Source organism: Agelaius phoeniceus, chromosome 9 (genome assembly GCF_051311805.1).
Source record: "Agelaius phoeniceus isolate bAgePho1 chromosome 9, bAgePho1.hap1, whole genome shotgun sequence".
NCBI lineage: Eukaryota > Metazoa > Chordata > Aves > Passeriformes > Icteridae > Agelaius > Agelaius phoeniceus.
Window position 1 is genome coordinate 3,843,986 of NC_135273.1, and position 23,369 is coordinate 3,867,354.

General features: G+C 44.4%; 1 protein-coding gene across 3 annotated transcripts in view; it reads left to right on the forward strand.

Moving 5' to 3' along the window:
• The first annotated feature begins 1,829 nt into the window (after window positions 1-1,829).
• CHST15 (carbohydrate sulfotransferase 15) overlaps window positions 1,830-23,369 on the forward strand; it is a 46,734-nt gene continuing 25,194 nt past the window's right edge. The window contains exons 1-2 of one of the 3 annotated variants that reach the window (XM_077182796.1): window positions 1,837-1,980; window positions 13,643-13,726. The gene's annotated coding sequence lies outside the window, so the exon portion shown is untranslated. Of the gene's footprint in view, window positions 1,981-13,642; window positions 13,727-19,832; window positions 20,432-23,369 lie in introns of those variants that run through there. The other 2 variants (XM_077182795.1, XM_077182794.1) reach the window with 2 other exon arrangements.

Sequence of the window (23,369 nt, forward strand, 5' to 3'; positions counted from 1 at the left end):
GTAATTACACAGAAATCTGGCTAAGGATAATTGCTATTCAGAACATCCCACGAGGCCAAAAAAAGGCCTTGGAGGGCAGCATATTTAACTCAGAACAGAAATGCTGAATATGTGTGAGTATTTTATAAATCACAGGTGTCACCTCGTCAGGGTCTTTATTCTGAGTAGTTTTTTCCCCTAAAAACCAGGTGAGATTCAGATGTGATCTGAACAGAGATCCTCACGTGGTGCTGTAGGAAATGTGTGCACGTGTGGCTTTTAAAAGCTTTTAAAAGTTTTTATGTGGTCTTACAGGTGCACAATCACCTGCCTGAAATCGTTAATTTGTTTGGCTCCCAATCAGAGCTGTGTAATTTATAAACTTCTGCTTTGCATTTTACTATTAAGGTATATATGGTTTCACAACAGATTCCCACAGAGCTGAGCTTTAGATGCTTCTGAAAGTTAAAACCAAAGATGGTCTTGATTACAAAAGGAAGTACTAAAATAGAGAATTCACTGTTCTTTCATATTCAGCTCGTGCTTCATCACTTCAAGCTCTTAGAAATAATATTGCTGAGCATTAAACACGTGGATTTAAGCTTAACAGTGTAAGGAGGGAAATATGAAGAGTTTTCCTTTTGATAACGTTGGCTTTGCAAGTGTTGCATTAAACCTTTGAGGGAAATGGTGTGTGCTGCATCTCAGAAAGGATGTGTGTGCGTCACAGCTTTCATCACCAGACTATACATTAAACCACAGATTTATCATCATAGGACCACAGAAGAGTCTGGGGTGGGAGGGACCTTGTTGCAACCCTCCTACCATGGGCAGGGACATCTCCCATTATCCCAGGTTGCTCCAAACCAAACCTGGCCTTGGGCACTGCCAGGGATCCAGGGGCAGCCACAGCTGCTCTGGGCACCCTCAGGGCCTCCCCACCCTCACTGGGAACAATTCCTTCTTAAAATTTAATCTCAGCTTGACCTCTGACAGTTTAACAGCTTTTAGGTATATTCACTTTACACATATATGAATAAACTTTTTTTTTTTTTTGGTAGGATCTCTTGTTTGAGAGCAAACTTTCCATTCAGCTGAGTAGAAGATTTTGGCTCCTTAGCCACGCTGGTGCTGTTGCCATTCCAAGCCCGGAGCAGGGCAGAGGATGCTCTCTGCAGCCTGCCAGGTGTGCAGCAGGATAGCTCTGATCCCCAGCCGTGCCCTGAGTCTCCTCGGGCTGACCTTTGCCTGCTCACCGCCATTCGGGGCAGCCCGAATTCCCGTCGGACGGCTCAGGAGGGGCCCATCTCCTCCTGGATTCCCTCGGCCCATGGCCCGGGATGCCGCGGGGGATGCCCGGGGGATGCCCCGCATCCCGCCCCAGAGGGTTCCGCGGAGCATCCCCCGCTCTGCTCGGAGCCCATCCCGGGGGGTTCCGCGGAGCATCCCCCGCTCTGCTCGCATCCCCATCCCGGGGGGTTCCGCGGCGCATCCCCCGCTCTGCTCGGAGCCCATCCCGGGGGGTTCCGCGGCGCATCCCCCGCTCTGCTCGGAGCCCATCCCGGGGGGTTCCGCGGAGCATCCCCCGCTCTGCTCGGAGCCCATCCCGGGGGGTTCCGCGGCGCATCCGCCGCTCTGCTCGGAGCCCCATGCCCGGGGGGTTCCGCAGAGCATCCCCCGCTCTGCTCGGAGCCCATCCCCGCTCCCCCATCCCGGGGGGTTCCGCGGCGCATCCCCCGCTCTGCTCGCAGCCCATCCCCGCTCCCCCGTGCCCGGGGGAACCCCCACGCCCCGGGGAGCCGCGGGGCAGAGCCGAGCGCTGCACTCCGCCTCCCGGGCTGCGCAGCGCGGCCGGGGAGCGGCGGGGCTGCTCCCTCCCCCTTCCTCCTCCTCCTCCTCCTCCTCCTCTCCTCCTCCTCGTCCTCCGCCCCCCTCCCCCAGGGCAGAGCCGGCGGAGGCGGCGGGCGCGGGGCAGAGCAGAGCAGAGCCGAGGCGGCGGAGGTAGGAGCGCGGGGATGGGATGGAATGGGGTGGGATGGGATGGGATGGAATGGAATGGGATGAATGGGATGGCGGGAAGGCGGGGGCCCCCAGGCCGCGGCTCCCCAAGTTTGCAGGCAGCGGGACTTTGCGGGAAGTTGGGCAGCACCGGGCTCGGCACGGCTCGGGGGACGCGGGGCTGTCCCCGCTCCCCGCGGGCTGCGGCACCCGGGGCGCTGCCAGGGCATCCCGGAGCGGCGGCAGGAGCGGGGAAAGGCGGCAGGAGCGGGGAAAGGCGGCAGGAGCGGGGCCGGGCTCCCGGGACCCGCGGGTACAGGGCACAGGGCGGGCGCGATGCTGTCACTGCCCGCAGCCGGCTCGGGGCTCGGGGACAGCGGACACTTGTCCGGGGGCTCTCCTGACAGAGCTTTCCATCCCGGAGCGCATCCCTCCGAGGAGCGAGCCGGGCGTGCAGGCGAGTGTTTTTGGGTGAAGAGGGGGATTTCTGAAATGCAAGCTGCTGGCTGTTAAAAATAGCTTGATAGCTGCTGAGAATGCAGGCAAGGTTCAGTGACGGGTTATTGTGGTCAGAGTCTGTTAAGCAACAATTCACCAGCTGAACTTTGGCGGTCTCATATATGGGCTTCTCCTTTTCTTCCCCTTCTTCTTCTTCTTCTTTTTTTTTTTTTTTTTTTAATTTTCCTCTGCTGCTTCATTGTAATACTACAGCCGTACTCTGCAGGGATCTCAGTGTCTTAGGCACAGACAGATTTGTAGGTTAATAGGATACGTGAGAGTATTGCTTGGATGGTGCATCCAAACACCTACCAAACTCTCAGATTTGGAATTTTAAATTTTTTTCATTTTATTTCTTACATCATTCTATGGCCTAAAGTCCCCTTCACACTGACTTGCGTACGACATCAGAATGGTTTCACTTCTTGAATTGTTAGCCAGACTAAAAACTCATCATCATCATCATCTCCTGTAGAACAAACATGTTCCTTTGTGTTTTGAGACTTAAAAGAAAGAGCAGAGTGGCCAGCTGGGCACATCACAGATTAAATCTCAAAGTTTGCTGGAACTGTTCATGAAAAATAAATATTTTTAAGGTTTAACTGCAAATGGTATGTGCTCGTTTGGATAAACAAACACCTGATTGAACAGCACTGCACTTAATACTGACTGGGGACTGCTTGATCTTTGGCAGAGAGGGAAATTTCCACCCATAAAACATCCCCAAGTGGACGTGAACCATACATATATATTTGTATCTGTGCTATTTATAGACATAGATATGTTTTTTTATATACAGTCACTCACAAATAGTGAATCTCACTTAAAACCAGCAAGCACTTACAGAGTAGCTGCCTTGAAGCCTCTTTTTGTCAGTGATTAAAATGTTGTCACACATCTCATGCCCTGAGAGCTTCTCTGCTGCTGCTGGTGCCATTTCACTCTTGGGCATTGAGTCAAAGGATTCATCTGGCTCTTCACGTGCCAAAAGAAAGAAAATCAATTTGAATGCAGAAAGACTACTTGTATGAAGATTAAGTAGTGAAACTACCTTCTTTCTTTCCTTTTTTTTTTTTAATAGCACTTAGATCCTGTGTCTGTGAGTTGCAGCCACCGTGCAGTTCTGAAATCAATAGGAAAATAGTTTTACGGTTCAGATTTTGTCACAGGAGGACTAATCTCAAATTCAGAGTGTTTTATTTGGTGGTTTGTAACAGGAAGATGATCAAACAGTGGAGATTTACATTGCAAAACACATAATTCCACTAATGCAATGGAAGGCAGTAATGGATTTTTATCTTCATTGCTAAACTAAAAGCAGGTATCTGGAAACCATATAAATGAGAATGGTGAAGCAGACTCTCATATTTGAATTATTTCATGTGGTTGGAGGGGAAGGATGAAGGTGTGTAATCCACCAGCAGTATGAACAGGGATTTTATGTAGGCATAATCACAGAGATGCAAATAAGGTACTGCTTATGTTCTATTTTAACATTATTTCAAGCAACCTGTGGCAGGAGCTCTGTGAGAAGGGGGAGTTTCAGTGCTCAAAGCTTTTGTTGGCTGCCCAGGTGATCTCAGTTTTAAGGATGGGCTGGTACTAAAGCACCTCTCAAAGCACTGGTTTGTGTTGAAGATCAAGTGGGGTGGCAGCAAACTCTGCTAAGGATTTCTTGTGGAATTCCTCTGCTGACTAGGAAGGGGGATCCTTCCTTTTATAAACTACTTTTCCTGCACTGATTTCTTCCTCATATGTGCACAGAGCAAAATCTCACTATTGTAGCTCAGGGCTGTGTCACCACTGGGTGCTGATAGAATTTGCCCCGAGGTGAGCTGACAGCAGAGGGCTGATCTCACCTCAATGACACGTGGATTTAGGAACTTGGAACACCCAGCTGTGCCTCTCTTCCAGCACAGATGCATCACTTAGGTGAAGAAAAGCCATGACACAAACAGATACTGATATGCCCCTCTCCCTCCTAATTACCCCTACAGTTAATGTATATCCCACAGTCAGAAATTCCAATGGGATGTGCTCTTAAATCACTCAGTGCTGCCCTGGGTACTTACCTGAGGTGGAGCACTATTTCAGACATCCCAGAGGGTTTGCAGGAGATGGACCTTGATCTGATCTGGGCTTGTTAATTGCTGGTTTTAGACTCCCATTTAACCCACCTGGTTTCCTCCACACCTCCCACAGAGAGGGGTAATTCTAAATTCCCACTGCACTCCTTATGTTGCTCAGCTAGAAGAATCCAAAGTGCTGTGGAGAGCCATGGTAGATTTCCAGTAAGACAGCATTTATTTTTTTCACTGCTTTCCCACACAAATTAGCATTTCTTATTTATTGATGTTTTTTAGTGAAGTGCCCTGTTTTGCTTGCTGACCAAGTGAGGTGTCAGATCTGGAGTCTGAGCACAGCCATGCAGGGGAAGGGATCTGTAACCTCCTGCAAGTTCTTGTTTAGAAGCAGCCTGGGTTGCACCCATCTCTCTACTTACACTGCAATTTCACTAAAATTCCAGATGATCTATAGCTTGGCTGAGCCATTCTCTTAAAAATTTGTATGGCTGCCTGTGTATCTGACAGAAAACGTGTTGTGTTTGTCCCCACAGCCTGCTGGGTTGTGTTTCCCAGGCTCAAAGACATGATTACAATTCTGTCCTGGTGCCTGGGCTGGGTTTTTACAGGAGAGGGAGCCAGGGAAGCTCCCGAGGAGGTGGAGAGCCTTGCAATGGGAGCTCTGTAATCCTTTGATTACACAGCTGTGCCTGACATGCCACTAAACAGCACTTTAGGGGCAAGCAGTTAATGTAGCTTTTCCATGGAATATTTATTAATTTATGTTACACCTGCTTTCCAGCAGTTGTTGAACGTGGATTGTAAGCTTTAGATTTAAGGAGCATCCTCTGAGGGGACAGAGGCAGGTGATGCCTTGCAGGAGGAAACAGAAGGAAAAATGTTGTCCTGGTGGCAGTGACAAGGCAGCTGAGGGGAGGATGAGAGGCCTGGTGAGGTGGTGGAGGTGGACAGGAGGTGGTGAGGGACCCTTGGCACACTGTCCCACTGCCTCTGTCCCCTCTGGTGGCAGCACACAGAGGTCACAATCTCAGACTGGTTTGTGTGGGAAGGGAAAGTGAAGCTCATCCAGTTCCAGCCCTGACACCTTCCACTCTCCCAGGTTGCCTCAAACCCATCCAGCCTGGCCTTGGGCACTGCAGGGATCCAGGGGCAGCCCCAGCTGCTCTGGGCACCCTGTGCCAGGGCCTGCCCACCCTCCCAGGGAACAATTCCTGCCCAAAATCCCATCCATCCCTGCCTCCTGTCACTTTGAAGCCATTCCTCTTCTCCTGTCACTCCATCCCTTTTCCAAAGTCTCTCTCCAGCTCTCCTGGAGCCCCTTCAGGTTCTCTAAAGTCTCCTGGAACCTTCTCTTCCCCAGGCTGAACACCCCACTGTGACCGTGTTCACAGGGGTCTGAGGATGAGGGAAGAGATGAGGATCTCACTCCATGTTTCAGAAGGCTGATTTATTATTTTATGATATATATTATATTAAAATTATACTAAAAGAATAGAAGAAAAGGTTTCATCAGAAGCCTAGCTAAGAATAGAAAAAGAAAGAATGATAACAAAAGCTTGTGTCTCAGAGAGAGTCTGAGCCAGTTGACTGTGATTGGCCATTAATTAGAAACAACCACATGAGCCCAATCCCAGATGCACCTGTTGCATTCCACAGCAGCAGATAATCATTGGTTACATGTTGTTTCTGAAGCCTCTTGGCTTCTCAGGAGAAAAAGATCCTAAGGAAAGGATTTTTCAGAAAATATCATGGCTACAGCCCAGTCCCAGCCGTTCCTCACAGGACTGATGCTCCATCCCTCTGATCACTCTGACCTCTCCTGCACCAGCCCTCCAGCCCAACCTGCTGCCTCTTCTCATTCCCACATTCCCAAATCACCTTCCCCCAGCTCCCACAACAGCCTGAGCTGCCTGAAACACTCATTTCCCAAACCTCAGCACCTGGCTGCTGCTTTCCTCCTGTCCTTGCCCAAAAATGAGGTGGCCCACCTCAACTCCAGGCACATTTTGGGAGCTCCTGGTGGTGTGAGCCTTCCCCTGTTGTTTGCTGAAAGCAGCCACAGCTCCTGCAGCCTTGGGGATGGTGGGGGGCACGTGGCTGCCTCCTGTGCCATGGGTTTCCTTGGAAATGAGCCCAATCCCGTGGAGAACTGATGGGATGGAGTAAGGGAGCAAGCCAGGCTTTTATTTTGTTTATAGACCAAGCAGCACCAGATACACACTTATTGTTCTAAAACTTACTATGCCATCATTTACTCACCAAATAAGCAGAGTGTTTTTTAAATAAATGGGGTTTTGGGCCAAATCTGTATCTAAGGTGGGTTGTTCCTCACTGTAAAAGGTGCAGATCTGTACCTAAATAGCAAAATACTCAAACTGACATTTTCCATTTGCTTCACGCCTTCCAGTAGGAAAAAAATAAGTTCCACGAGGAGATATTTTTTTCCCGTAGAAAAATCTTGATTTTCAGTGTGGGTGAATGTACCCTGCTATCTAACCATAAAATTAGAAAAACTGATGAGAGTGAAAAAGGCTTTTGTATTGTTATATTTTACTTTGGTTTTTGCATTTCTTGGTGTTTGGCTTAGATACAAGTTGAAGTTAGACTTGTAACTTCTCAGAATTGCATGGAATTGAGAGAAGGTCATTTCTTTCAAATAAGTCATTGAGTTACAGGTGAGCTTGAACTGGAAGAACTCTGAGGTCAGACAAGAGTGAAGATAAAATGCAAAGTTCAAAGCCATACAGAGGAAACAAGATAAGACTGCTTTGAAAAATGAAAAACTCTACAAGATACAAAGGCAAAAAAATATAAAGATTTATGTGCAGCATGTGTACTCAGGAGATGGAAGAAGCCTCACAGTGTTGAAGGAGTGCTCTGAGGATGGGCAGCACGTGGATGTGATATTGGATGGTTTGCCCAGTTTCAGGTCTTGGAACAGTGTGGAGAAAAGCCACTTAATTAAAGTGCTTTAGAACTGGCATCAAATGAGTAATGACATACCAACAAATAGGAGAGACCTCAGGGAAAAAAAAGTAGCAGAAATCAGGATTCTGCAGGGTTTTACCCATAATTTGGAGGAAATATGAGCCCAGTGTCAACCTTGCTGTGCCTAAATTGGGATATAATGGTCTGAGTGCCAGAACTTATTAATCCAAAGAAAAAGGACTCTCTGACTGGGGCAGCCAGGAGGTTTGTCTGTGTAAAGCTGGAAATAGGAGGAAGTGGAGAAGGATGGTTTAATAGTTTATTAGGAGAATGTATCACATAATGAGATGGGTTTGCCTGCAGGCCCAGCTCCTCACAGGGGAGCTTCATCTCCTGAAATTCCTTTAGCAGCTCTTAAAACCAACACTTCCTTGCAAGCCCATCAAACACCTTATCTAATATTCCCTCCCAGCCTCTTTGATTTTGGCTGCTTTTTAGTTGTAATTTGTCTTTTTTGCTCAGCTCTGGAGATGCTAGATAATCTTAAATAGATATTGGTAATGTTAAGTGGATAATGAATCTCAAACTTTTAAGTTCATCATTTTGTAGATGTATCTCACTGTGCTAGGCTGGTGATTGGGCTCCTGCTCTTGCCTTCCACCCCTTCCTGGTGCATTTTTAGGGCTGCTGCTGTGCAGCTCATCCTTGGGATTGCTGAAGCCTGAGGATATTTCCTGGGGCTGTCTCTGGAAAGGATTTTGGCTGCTGCTGCTGCACCCAAAGAGGAGCAGGTTTTGAACGTGTCCATCAGGTGTGGAGCCCGTGCCCAGGTGATTCCAGGGAAGGAATGCTGGTTCACACTGTGAGATTCACACCTTCAGGATCAGGGATCCTCTGCCTGCTTTGTGTCTCCCTAGAGCTCCGAGACATCTGGGTTGTAACTGCATCCATTGCAGGCGATAAAAATTCAGATAAAAACCCTGCTGTGTGTTAAAGACTGCCAATAGAAACTGCAGCCCGAGATGCAGTGATGGGCTGTTAATTTAAGAAGACAAAAACATGTTCTTGAGCACTCCAGCATGGAGTACTACAGCTTCATGCCCTGAGCGACTCGTTGGAGCCGTTCGCAAAGTAAATAATTTAGATGAAAAGTTTCATCAATTATAAAGCTCTGAAAACAGTTTCTCAGCTTCAGGATTAACTTGCCTGAGGATCAGATAAGGATAAATCAGAATGAAACCACTATTGCACTTGACACTTAGTATTAGAATTACTTTGCAAGGCTATTTATACCATCTTTAAAACAAGAAATGAGATGTGAGAGGTGAGCAGGAGGGAAGGGTGGAATCTGAGCTGATCCTCACGCTGAGGTAAAAGGAAATAAAAATTTGTCTGATGTCACACACGCATTTTATGAAAAATCCTTTTCTTAGGATTTTTTTCTCCTGAGAAGCTGAGAGGCCTCAGGAACAAAATGTAACCAATGGTTATCTGCTGCAGTGGAATGCAACAGGTGCATCTGTGATTGGTCTCATGTGGTTGTTTCTAATTAATGGCCAATCACAGTCCAGCTGTCCAGACTGTCTCAGTCAGTCACAAGCCTTTGTTATAATTCCTTCTCGATTCTTAGCCAGCCTTCTGATGAAATCCTTTCTTCTATTCTTTTAGTATAGTTTTAATATAATATATATCATAAAGTAATAAATCAGCCTTCTGAAACGTGGACTCAGATCCTCATGTCTTCCCTCATCCTAAGACCCCTGCAAACACTGTCACAGTCTGACATCAGGTGATTTTGAATAGGGAAGTTTTTAACCCTTCAGAGTAGGTTTTTGAGTGTTTCTGAGGAGATCAGCAAAATGAAAATATACAGCAGAGTAAATGCAATCTAAATGGGTATCCATGGAAATCCCACGTGGATTTTTCTGGCATTAGGCTGGATCAGGAGTAATTCACCTTTTGGGTTTCACTGGTGTGTGTGAAGGGGACCAGGACGTGGGAGTGGGAGCAGTTTCCCATTTGTTTTGGAGGGGCTCAGAGCCCTGTGCTCACCAAGGAGTGTGGCAAGGCTGGGAGATCTGGGTGACCCTCCAGAGCTTGTCAGGGAGCAGCTTCTGCCTGGAGTCAAAAACTCTCTCAGATGGGCCCACTCACCTGCTGCTCACTCCTGCTTCAGCTGTACAGATTGAGCATTCTCCTGGTTTAGCAGCAGAGCTGGAATGTTGCAATTACTCATTCTGCTGTAATACAGGGGAATGCATAAAAAGCCTCTGCTGAGTTTTGATAGTGTTTTCCTGTAATGATACCCATTAAGTGAGTGTAGTAATCTCTCCAGTTTTCCATTTTTTTTTTTGTCTTGCTGTGCTGGTACATTGGATAATAAATGAAAAAAAAAAAAGAGAAAAGCCCTAAAAATGTGCCCTGAAAATGCTGATAAATATGTAAATGCCAACAGTATCTTTTTTGGACTATTACAATTCCTACAAGCTAAAGCTTTCCAAAACTGCAAAATGAACAGGCACTTGATGACAATTAATATTTATGCATTAAAAACATGCCTGTTAGTGAAACAAGAGTATCCCATCCATCATCACTAAACATTTTGCAGTGCACAACTTTAATACCCTCCTTTCTGTATTGTGACAGCAAATAATTCTAGCAAATAGATAGCAAATTCTAGCAAATGATAGCAAATATCATTAAGTTGCATTTAACAGAAAACTTGGATAGTTTCAAATGAGATAACATAAACCCACTGTTCATTCCAAACAGCAATTCTCTGGATGAACCTCTGCCTTCATTAAAGTCACTGAAATGTCTTCCTGCTGACTTCAGCATGCCAGCATTTCAAAAAATAAATTGAAATGGGATCTTTAAAAGTTTTCTTCTTGATGAGTGGCTGGAGCTAAAGCCATTCAGCTGTGCTTTTCTGTGCATATGTTATTTAGTTCAGCCAGGAGGTCTCGAGGTGAAGATAATGTCTGGTGGGGATGAGGGAATGTGAGCAGGAAATAATATTTCCCTTTGAAATAATCCATCAGTAGCTGTGCTGTCCCAGAGGCCCCTTTGTATGGAGATCCTGCAGATGTGGAACCCCCTTTCAGTGCTGAGGGAAGCCAAGCATGCAGGTGGACATTCCTCTTAAGGATATTTAGGCCTTAAAAGTGATGGAAAAGCCCCAAAGTCCAACTCTTTTATTTATTGCACTGCTGCAGGGTAGAGGTGCAGCCTTCAGGCATGGCTTTGGGGACATTTTTAGCTTTGTCCTTTTGGCATCTAGGGGTTTCTGTGCAGCAATTGAATAGGAGGAAGGAATTAATTAGATTTAGCCATGTCAAGCTGAAAATGAAGTTCCTCCTTGCACATCCTTCGAGGAACCCTCCATGGTCTGGATTTAGCTGCCATCCGCTCCATTTTTACTGCTATATTTTTGGACTTCCTCTGCTGATAAATATTTAGAGTCTGTTTATCTTTCATCTAATTTCTGTTACATAGTGCTTACTGATATATTTTTTTGCCCCCATAAATACTTATTACTGCAGAAATTAGTGTTGCAAGCCTTGATATTGCAGTGCCAGCAGTTTTGTAATTTTAATTGAGGCTGGCTGACAGTACTTCTATTAATTATCCAGGAGAGGCTTATGGCTTTCTAAAAGAAGTGTATTTCTGGCTGGAGGAGTTTGAAGGGGAGTTGTAATTGCTTTATGTCTGGAGTGCAGGTTTAGGTGCAGGAGGCTTGGCTGGATTAGATGTGGCCATTGCTGAGGATCAATAAAGCATGAAAAGGGGAAAAGCTGTTTCAGATTTGTAAAAGTTGTAGCTACCAGGATGCTGCTGAACTCAGAATGAAAAATGCAGCTGTTTCTTTGGGGTTTAATTAAAATCCAGTGAAAGACAATTCAGAGAGACCCAAGTTGATATTAATTACTTTGAGCATGTGAATAATTGGAGCAGGTGAAAGATTTCCTTCACAAGATTCTGCACAGCCTTTTCTTACAGCCTGGTTCTATGTGACTCTTACTGATGCTGCCCAGCTAAATCTTAGTGCTGTTTTCCTGAACCTTCCAGATTCTTTTGTGGAGTTGTGTTTTTCCTGATGTGAATATGACAGTCCCACTTTAATTGGATAACAGCAGTTGTCACCCTGCAAGAGGGATTGTGATGCCCAGGGGCCTCAGAAGTATCTGCATGAAAATAAATAAATAAAACATCTGAAAAGCTTTGCTAAGAAGCAGTAAATTTAAAAACTGATTTGGTTAACAGCATTGAAATGCGGTGCCTTATTCTATTACAGCATAAAGCCACCAGATGTCACTTATTTTGTGCACCACTCTTCTGGGGAGAAGCATGTCCTTGGCATGGAAAAGATTAAAACAAAAAAGGACAACTTACTTTAAGTGGCTTTGTTTCTGTTTGTGTTCCTAACTGGCAACTGTCTTCCTTGATAAATATTTTCATCTTAAAATAGAGCATATAAACTCATTTCTCACAGATCAGACAGACTTGCATTTTTTATGAGCCTTAAATGTCAGCAGTGCCATTTTGAGAGCCAATCTTTAAGAAAATAATTAATAGGCTTACTCCATTTTCAGAAGGGGGAATGCACATTTTACAGATAGGATGGTTTTATTTTTATGAACTGTTCTATCATTAAAGACACCTCAGCCAATGGCTCACTCAGATATTCATCTTCAGCCAAGTTAAAAGCAATGGGGGGGGGAGTTTTAAAGTCATACAGAAGGTGGAAGTGATTGTGGAGGGAAGGAAAGGAAGGATTCTGAAATCAGAGACCAACATCTGCCTCTGGAGTGGAGCAGCTCTTTCTCAGGGTTTAAAGGCTTCAAGGGGAAGAGGAGCAAAGTGGGGTGGGGTTGTCTCTAAAGAGGAAAAACGCTTGGTACCCCAGGCAAAGCTGGATTTCCTGGCTTGGCTGGGCATGGCCAGTGTCAGGGGCTGGAAGAGGCGACAGTTCCTCACCAGTCCTGGGTGTGTCCTGTTCCACTGTGGGTTTTCCCTCCCCTCACCAGAGATGCCAAATTAGAGGTGCACACACCCTTTCTGCTCCCTGGAAACAGAACCCTCCTGCTCTTTCATTCTTTGGCCTGTACTCAAAGGCAGCACCATTCAAAAGAGGAAATTTAATTTGCTGGACTTGAAGCAGAAAGGCTGAAAATTGAGCGTTTTCCTGAAGGATAATTATTAGTGATTTTTTTTTCCACCTAGTGGTTGTACTGTAGTTTGTTTTTACATTTGAAATGTGTAATTTTTTTACATTTAAATTTTAAATATGTCTCCTCCCTCAGATTTCAGCTTGGGATGGAGTCCTACTCACTCTGTGGATCTCATGCAGGTTGGAGGCTGTAAATCCACAGCTCTGAGTGAATGATGTGAGAGTTCCTCTCCAAATAATTTTCCATTTCAGTCCTCAGGAGCAGCTGTGCTGAAAGGCTACCTGCCTTCATTTTTCATCTGAGGTGAAAAATGTACTCTAGCATGGCATTCCCTAGCTGGAGGCAGAGTACATGACACATTTTCCCCTCCCTCTTCCCTCTGTGCTTGAGCAAAAATAGAGGTGAGCAAAACACTCCTTAACTAATAGAAACAGTGTTGGCTTCTAAATGCAGCAAATTTGTATTTTAGCACCTCGTATGAAACCAATTACATTAATGAGGGCTCCAGTTCTTAACTGGGGGTTGTTTATGACAGGGAGGGTTTCATTTCCTACTGCAGGTCTTGCACCATTGCTCCTGAAAGTGCCATCTGCCAGCTTTGGACCCAAAAATGCTCCCTGCCACTGCTGTGCAGGGAGATTCTGGCACAGCTCTGGGATGGGGAGCATGACTGCAGCTTGGGAAGCTGGGAAAATTCACTTTCTCTGTATGGTGAGCTTATGAAAGGCTGAAATTCATTCTGTTTAATGTGGTTACTGAGGGAAAGTCAGAGTCTATGCTGTCTGCCTTAGGTGGTTTATTTAGAAATTGAATTGCTGGTGGCTTTCTGTCTTGTGAAACACATATCTGAATTTGATTCAAAATCCCTCAATTCCCAGGTAATGGGATTCTGGATGGTGAGTTAGGAGATCTAGGTTTTTTCTTGTACTTCTATCATGATATTACAGGTGACACATGTCAGAACTCTGTCATTTTGTCCCCCAGAGGTGGAGCAGCACCTTTGAAAAGCGCTCTGAGGTCTGATGCTGAGAGTTTCACACCCTTTCTGGACCATAACCTAACCCCAAGGTACATTTGAGTGCACTCTGTGGTTCCTGTGTATGGCACGAATGGTTACAGCTGCATTTTCTCATTTAATTAATTTTCACCTTGGGCAAAAGCATCTCTGTCAAAACACTGATAAAATAATACATGTTGTATTTCATTGTCCATGTTTGGATAAAACATTTTGTCTGTTCCAGATCAGTTTTGTTGGCCCTATATAAGTAACCTAAAGGAGGAATAGTAAGAATAACATCAAATGCAAGTTTTCATGTGCAAAAAAAAGAAGCCCAAATTATTGTAAGGTTTCATTCTGATTTGCTGTTCTTCTCAAAGTGTAATTTAAACCAATGAGCCATGCAACAAAGAAACTGAGGTGTGTTATCAGCATGTGATTTATTTTTTCACCTAATGAGGAGAACTGTGGAATTTTTTGAGTTTATAGATTATTCTGAACTTCTGCAGTCACTTACTTTGATTATAAATGGTTTGGATGCTGAAGGCATTTTCCAGGATTTAAATATGCAGGAAAACGTCAAATTAAATCAAATGATTAGTGGTGAGACTTATTTCTCTCCTGCACCTAGGATGGTGCTCTAGAATGCCTAATTTTCCACATACTGGTGAAATAACTGCTGTAAAAGTTGCAGGACTTCGTTATTCACATGGAAAAACTGTAAAGTCACAGTGTGGTTTGGGTTGGAAAAGACTTTAAAGCTCGTCTCATTCCAGCCCTTCTACCACCCCAGGCTGCTCCAAGGCTTGTCCAACCTTTCATTTTTGTTCAGGAGGGTCAGAGAGCCCATCCCTGGCTGCCTTCCCTTGAGGACTCTGGTCTGGAGCTCTGCTCTCCTCAGGCATGGTGGGGATGCACCAGGGGATCACCACACTCCAGCTGCCACCTCCCCCTTGACAGCAGGACAGAGATGAGCTCCTGGAGCAATTCTTTGGCCAGAGCCTGGAGGTTTTCATGGCAGGGCCACCACAGCAGTTCCTGAGGCAAAAAAAACCCAACCAAAACAACCAATGTAGCTCCAGGCTCAGGAGGGCCCTCCCAGCTGGGTGGCAGTGCTGGAGTGGAGATCGTGGCTCAGTGGTGAAGGTGATGCCTTGAGAAGGCCCAGCACAAGTTATTAATGAACAGAATTTGCCATACTTGGTGCTGTGTGGCTGCTGCTGATGCCTTGAGAAGGCTGCCCTAGAACAGAGGCTGGACAGAGCTAAAGGATAAAGCAGGGATTTATTAAAAGGCCTCCATGCATCCACCTTGGGCATCACAAGAGCCCAGCCAGGGCTGCACCCAAGATGAACCAAAATGGTCCCAAAATGCACCTGAGATGAACAAAATGGTCACAAAATGCACCCAGGATGAACCAAAATGGCCCCAAAATGCACGGCCGGGCACGGGCTCTGTCCCTGGGATCAGTTCTGCTCCATTTGCACCTTGCAGTTCATTGTCCCATCCCAGCTTTAGCCCCTGCAGTCCCACCCTGCTTGTTTTTCTCTCTCCAGCCCACGGGGTTTGTGCTCTGGGGCTGAGATTTGGATCATTTGTCCTTGGTGCCCAGCTGGAGCAGGAATTGTTTTGTCTCCCTGCTCTGTGCACAGAGCTCAGCATCCCCTGATGTGAACCCGGACCCACACACTAAAGCAGCACAGAATGGGAAAAATAGAAAGGCTAAAACCTGAGGCATCAAAGGTGCCAGCTTGAGGTTGATGGGTGGGCTCAGTGATCTTAAGGGTCTTTTCCAGCCTTAACAATTCTCTGATCAGGCTGCTGAGTTCACCCTGGAGCTGTTGCTGTTGGAGCCAGGGCAGGCCAGAGCTGCTGGGGTGTGGGCAGCCTTGCTCTTTGGACATCTCCTGTAGAGGACAGAAAGCAGGGTGGAAGGGCTGCAGTGCCCAGAACTGCTCCAGCCCAGCTGCTGAGTCACATTCCCAAAGATCTGATGGAATATGTGGCGTTTCTTGGCATTTTGTTGCACGTTGCTGCCTTTAGCTATGGGCGTGGAGTGATCTTTGTAGGAGACAATGATTGATACAGCTTGTTGTGGCACCTGCTGTGCTTTTTAAACACCATTTTTGAGGGTGGAAAGTGTTAAGGAAGCTGAGCACAGGGGCAGCTTCTACAATGCCTTCTTCCCAAAACCACACAGCTCCTTTTGGTGCCCACTAAAAAGTAACTCAGCGGCATTAGTGATAGGACAGCTGAGGATAGAGCTGTTTTTCACATTTCTCTGGATCTGAGGCACCAACAGAAGTGTTTCCTCTTCCAGCTTGATGCATCAGTTGGGCTGAGCTCTTCTGCTGACCAATACAGCCTTTTTCTCTACAGATATCTGCATATAATATGAATATTTTATTTATCATTGCTTCATCGTGGCCAGGTGTCACTTTTGAGACATGAGCGTTGCTTGAGTCCTCACTTACCTGACAAGGCTTGAGTGTTTTCCTTAATGTTATTATTTAGGCTGTACAGCAGTGCTTACAAGGAATAAATGGGCTTAAAAGCCATCTCTTCCAGCCTAAGACACCCCAGGAAGCTTTTATGTAACTGTAGTCCTTGCTACAGAAATAGATTAAGGAATTTCTAATTTATTTCACATTAAAAACATCCCCTCCAAATGTATCTGTATGCTCTTGATGCCATCTTAGTCTCCTGTATATTTGAGAGCTTTGAATGCATTAACAGCCTAAACCGAGTTATTACATTAATCTCATGAAATCAGAGATTCATATCTTTGACTGAAGGTAAACAACATCAGCAACAGAGAAATTGAACAGATGGAAATGTGTTTCAAAACTTGGGAGGCATTTTTGCTGGAGATTTTTTTTGTTAGATATGTTAATTCTGCTTAAGTTGGAGTTTGTAAGTTCCTGCAAAGTATTTTGTGGGGTGTACTCTGGAGATACTTCTAGCTCTTTGCAGTTTTATAATGTTAACAGTTTCAGTCTTTCTGCACTAGAAACAGCTTTTTGGGTTATCATTAACAGTCATGCATCTGTTCTTGAAAATCTGGCTGCCAACTGCAGTTGATGGAATTTGTGTCACTTCAGATTCCTTGTGTGATTTGCCTCAGCAAAGGGTTTATTTCAGGCACTGGTGCCATTTCAGCTGCAATGTCCTGTAGCGACTCCACATCCTCCTCTATTTGTCTGGAACCAAATACATCAACAAGCACTGCAGTTTAGAAATAAAACCTCATTTTACCTCCCACTGGTCACTTTTGTGCTCTGCTGCCTCCAGGGACACGGGAGTTTTCCATGGCAGTGAGAGATTTCTGGCTGGAGCAGGGAATTTGGGAGCAGTTGTGCTCCCTTTCCCTTAGAACTCTGGGCTGTCTCAGGAGATGCTCTGCCCCACAGAGCAGATCTTGGAGCGTCCTGGTCCCAGGCATCCCTGTGAAGCTCCCCAAAGGTGCTCAGGTAGGGATCAGGAAGGATTTGAATAAGGCACTTGTGCTATCTCGGAGCTCCATCAAAGGTGGGTTTTGTTTTCTCAATTTCTCACTTCAAAACCTTAAAAAGTGAATTTTGACCCCTCTGCAGTTGAAGCAGAGGGAGAGTGGAAGGTTAGTTTGGGACAGTTTCCCAATAACAGAATTTAAGTAATTAACATATCCATTGAAAAAAAAAAGTCTCTTGGAGCATTTGCCTTGGGTTTCCTCTGCCCACAAATAAAGACCAGCTAGTTTGCTAAGCTAAATGTTGTATTTATATTGCAGAAAATGTTGCAGAAGAGACATGGTGTGAAGGAGTGCATGCCAAATTTCCCTTGGTGCATTCATCATTATGCAGAGTTGGGGTTTTGGTTTGCTTTTCTAATTTCTTTTTCCCCTCGGTTTCTTTTCATGGAGATTGAGTAAAGCACATTCTCAGATTTTTATCTTGTTTGTTTACAATCTGGAGGCCAGCTAAGTGCAGTGTAAGGCATGAAAAAGGTATTTGTGGTTGTGTTCTTTCCAAGTGGAAAACAAGCACACTGAAGCCAAACACGGGAGAGACCTGCAGGAAGAGAGAGTCCAGTCAAGGGAGTCAATGGGCCAGTGGCTGAAGAACAGATTTTCTTATTATTGTCCTGGATATTACAATGTGTACTCACTGGGTTTCATATTTAGCATGGAATTTTTTCCCTTTTGTTATGACTGTTGTAAACTGGGGGCTTTGTGCAGCTGCAAGATTCCTGGGCTGGATTTTGCCCTGTTGAGAGAACAGCGCCAAGAGCTGTGATATTTCTGAGAGGCTGGTGGCAGAGTGCAGCACATCCTCTCTCCTCCACTTGTGGAAATCAGTGAGTTAAGGTCTTTGAACTTTGAATATTTGATATTTGAACTCCTTTGAAGCTTGTGGTAGAAATGTTGTTCTTTAGATGTGATCGTGTGAAGACAGGAGAGGACAACCACAGGAGAGTTTAAACCATTATCAAATGGCTTTAGCTTCCACATCAAGAGTGTGCTCTGCCTGGGGTGCAGAGCTGCAGAAATGTCTTCAGAATGATGGGATCTTACACACTGTTTAATAAAAATGTATTGCACTTTTGTGTACCTAAAAAGCACAGATTACATAGGGGTGAGTGAGGGAGCCCAAGCCTTTACTGAAACACTTAGGAACAGGAGATTTTGGAAGTAAATGTTGCCTGACTTCTGCAGAATAAACACTTTTCTAGGGAGCTGGGAGCAGTGTAATGAAATGATATCAAAAAGGTTTTGCTTAATTAGGTGTAGCCAGCAGTTACCTGTAAAAATTTTATCTGGTGATATTTTAGAGATAACTAATTAGAAATTTTTTGAGAACACTTAGAGCTTTCTTGGGTTTTCCACTTAGGGCTCTGAGTCTGCTGCACTTTGTAATGAACAAAGTGGTTTCTTGGTTAATGGACTGAGGTTTATCTGATGTGTCATTGCTTAAAGAATTAAAGTTGTTGAACATTTAGAAAAGTTACTACTAAGCTTGGAACAGAGTTGGGTTTTTTTAAAGTGCTGAAACAAAGCCCCAGTTGTGATTTGGCATCAATGAATAGTTTGAGTTGAGTAATTTTTGTTTGAATTTACAAGAAACTTTAATGACAGACTCTAATGCTGAGTTTGTCTTTTCAGGATGCAGCTGTGTATGTTTCCTTTCACCCACTCAGCACTAGATGAAAGATGAAATGCCCTATTCATGCAAAAGCACTTACATGGTACTTATGTACAGATGAGATACGTTTTTCCATCCATTTCAATGCATGTCTCACAGAGAAGGCACCGTATATGAGTCACAACAAAAAGAATTCAGATGACTCTGTTAAGATAGTAAAGTTTATGGAGAAAATTCAGCTTGGGGGTGGAGGAAAATCCCTTCTCAGCCACTAAAAAATCAAATGAGCAGCTGCGAGCATTTACGTTGCTCTAGAATTGCCATAAGTCTATTGTGTTTAAAGCAAAGTTAAGCCTCACATAGAATGGGTCCCCTTTCAGAAAAACTGCTTATATATGAAGTGTGAAGGTGTATCAGATGAATTCCAGTAGATACCACTTGGTTGCATTATTGCATGCAAAACCATTTTACCACAGCATGAGATAAACAGGAACCCGAAGGCATTAAGTGATGCAAATTCTATTTATTCCATACAATGTTATTCATCCCTCAAAAGGAGCCTTAAATTAGCAGCTGATCTCTCACAACCCACAGGATTTAGCAATTTGTGCTGCATACCCCTTGCAAAGTGGCAGAAAGTATTAGAGATCAGATGGTGGATGGAATATGTTCCTCACTTTAAATCAACCTGAGGGAGCAGCTGCTAAAATCAAGGAAAATCAAATGTGTAGAAGGAACAAGATGGTAATCAGAGTAGCTCATAACTGTGGGTTATGCCCACTATTTTGCAGCATGTCAAGGCTGAAAACGCTTGGCAGGACATTGGAAATACTCTCAGAACATTTTTCCCCCACGTGCTGGTTCTGGACCAGTAACCAATGCAAAGAGACAAAGAGCTGGGCTTAAAATATCCCTTCAGCACTGACAGATCCCCTCCTGCAAACCCAACTGTGCTGCACCAGCTCTCCTCCTCTCCCTTGGTGACAGTCAGCTGGCACTCTGACTCTGAAGGTTTCTTTTCTTTTGCACTGAAGTGATTCCATTATCCCAGGTTGCTCCAAGCCCTGTCCAACCTGGCCCTGAGCACTTGCAGGGATGGGGAATCCACAACATTTTTTCTGGTGTTCAGGTAGAGTGATGGAATCACTGTGCTGTGCTCACCTGACTGAGCTCTGCATGGAGGGAAACCCTCGTGCCTCTGTGGAGTAAGCTGCTCCAGAAGAGCTGTTTGAATAAATTGCAGCACAGTCTTTCCAGAGAGTCAATGAAGCAGCCTTGGGAGCCTGAAATTAAACTGGATTCACAGTGGATGGGAAGAGATAGGTAACTACAGAACAGCTGGGTCTGAGACATCAGCTCTGTCAATACCAGACCAATTCTTTGCCTTGGGCGTTTTCTGAAGATAAACACTTATTTATTTCTGATTACAGCCTGACTGCAGGGCGTATGAGAGCTGTATTTAGAGATGATATTTTTTTCCCTCTTGCCAACCCCCAAACCTCTTCAGTTTGTTTGATAAAAATAACTGCAGTGAAAGAGCTTCATAACAGATTCAGCCTTCGTGCTCTGTGCTTCCCTCTTGCACTCACACTCAGAACAGGAATGTGGCTGATTTGTGGGATGAGAGTGGGATGTATTCCTTGAAAGAGCAGGCAGGTAAGAATTTCTATTATTGTAAATTATCGTGATGTCCTGTGTTGGAAATGAAACTTCAGCGGCTGCCTGGTCTTATTAAAAATGCAATACAAACATTTATGGCAAGACCAGCCTTGTCACATTCACTTTTTGCACCTGAAGTTGGATTTCAGGTGATCCCTGTGCTTTCCCAGGGAGCTCTTAGCTTATTTCTTTTCCCATAAAACAAAAGAAAATACATAGGGCAGATTTAGACTGAACAGTTCTCACGGATATGAAATCATTGCATGAATTGTTTGACCTTCTACATCTGTCTTTATCTAATTTTGGTGTTGGTGTCTCCCTGGACATTTAAGTAGGTGCACTTCATCTTAGGAAGTGGTAAAAATTAACTCCCAGTGGCATCAATCCTTTATTCTGGCTCTTGGTGAATCGATCATTTTAATGAGGGACTGGCTGGGCTTTGTTAAATAGATGCAATTTCTGGTTGTGTTCTGAATGTCAGAACTTTCTAATCTGGTTCCAGATTTTTGGGAATGGAATCTGTGAGCCCCACAGGACGGGTGCATTGGTTTATCCTTATTTCCATGGAGGGACCCCCGGGACCATGTGGGGTCTGTTGGGAGGATGCTCACAGTCATTCTGAGGATTGAAAATAAAGATACTAAACTTTGACCATGCAGAATGATTTCTGAAAGTGGATTAAAGTGGCTTTTTTGTGAGAAGAAATGCACTGGAGTAATTTATGTAAAGACACAGTTTTTTTCTACAGTGTGCATCTCTTTCATATTCAATATAAACCTGTCAGTGATTCTGTAGCAAGGCACTATGTGAGATGAATAGGAACTAAGGGAAGGGAAAAGATGAATTGCTGGAGCTGTTGCACATCGTAGGCAGCAAGTTTTGATCAGGAGTTGAGAAGCCAGTGTGCACTGCAGGCAAAATTCTGCTCCAAACATCCTCAGAAATGTATGAAAACAGCACTCTGCTCCCTGTTTGTACAGAGGGAGGATTTAAACACATTGATGGGAGCTGTGCCCTGACACAGCAGCTCCAGGCGTGTGCTGCCACAGGTTAGGTTGTTGCTGGTGCTGCTTTTTTTCCTTCCAGGGGTTTTGGACCTGTACTTCTGGAGAAATTGCTGATTTTTGGTTCTATTTTATTTTCCTGCCTGCAGTTTTTATCCTGTAAGTAGCCCAAAAAGTAAGATTTTTTTGATTTAGACTGATTTAAATCAGATAGAATAGAAAGAAGGAGCACTGAAGTCATTAACTATAATTGGTGGGTTGGTTTTTTTCCCTGCTGAAAAAGGCTTTAATTTAAAAATGGGTAACACTGAGTTTTGTTATTTTCACATTCTCGAGGCAGACCAAACAACAGCACATCAGAACACGTGGCTGTGGCATTTTAGGAGTGCAAGGAGCTGGACCTTGGCAATTTCCAGGAACTTGCACAAGAGTTTAGGTGCAATAATGCATTTCTGGGGGAGGGCAGGACCCTGCTGTCACGGATCCAGGTCAGGGAGCTCCCTTTCCCAATCCCCACTCTTTTTTCCTTGCTTCCAACAATCTGTTTATTCAGGCAGTGTTTATGCTGAGTGGTGATTCGAGCTCAGTAACTATTTCCTGAGCGTTGCAGCCCAAATAATAGAAGTCATCCTTATGTGATTGAAATGACTACTGTTATGCTGATTTTAGGGGAGTTTGCTGATTTTTTTCTTTTTTTTTGCATGAGGAGCAAGGAATTTGTTCCATTCTCACATTTTATTTGGAAGTGTATGGATGAGGAAGGAGCAGATTGTGTTTGGATTAGATTCTGAGAAAGGAACCAGCTGGGTTGTGGAAGAAACCGCTGTTGTTTTTTAGGCGAGATTGCTGATTCAGTGGTGATTCAGGAGGTTTTCTTTGGCTTTAAAAGGCCATGAAATGCTTTCTTTAAATAAAAATTTTAGACTTGAACAAGTGTTCAGCAATTGTTCAACAGGTTGAGTGTGTAACCATGGGCTGTGGCCACCTTTCCTTGCTTTTAGGATGCACCTGTTTTCCAATCGAGTGCCTTGAAATTGGTTCCATGGGTTTATACAGCGTCTTGGGAGTTGTCTTTATTGATGATTCTTTAAAAATTAGGGGATTTAAGTAAATAAAGGAGCTTTACATAACTTCAGTCTGCAGGAGGTTTCTGAGCTTTGTAATGAGTCCTGTGGCTTTTCTAAATCACTGGAATTGCTTTTTGCTTGTTTTTGTTGTTTTGTTTTGGGATTTTTCCCCTTTTTGTTTGCCAGAAGTTTGCAGAGCTCAGTGATTCATGATCCTCTTTTTATTGACATATCATCTTTCTGGCATCTTTCTGATTTCTCTGAGGTAAATAGATGTGAGTTCAGGCAAAGTTTATTTCCAAAAATGAAAACTTGAGGAGCCAAATGTGTCCAAGAAGCAGGAGAGAGAAAATCTACGATTATTTCTCTCTTTTCCTTACATAATGTTCTTTCTTTTTAAATTTAGCTTAGATTTTATTCCTTCTACTGGGCTATTTTTTATTGAAATGGTACAACCTGCCCACTCACAGGATGAACTTCCTCCTGCTGTACAAATACTCCCCTACCCTTGTACAAATACTTCAGATTGTGTGCTGCCTGTAGTCTGCTTCAATTCTAACCATTTCCAGTAAGCTTGATAGCTAAAAAACATCCATCATGTAAGGTTTTGCAGGTTTTTTTTGTGTCCAGAGGTCATAAATTTATCCTGCTTGGGCTGAAGAATTGCTGTTGCACATGGACAGTGTTGCACTGAGTGATGGAGGAATGGAAAAGGAATTACATGGTTGTGCTGCATTGCTACTGAACATTGTTGGACTTCTTCTTTCCATATGAAAATGTTACGAGGATTTCACTCCACCAGCCTCACTTTGCCCTTTGATGTTTCCATTCCTCTTGATGTGAGTCATGGAAAGTTGATGGTGG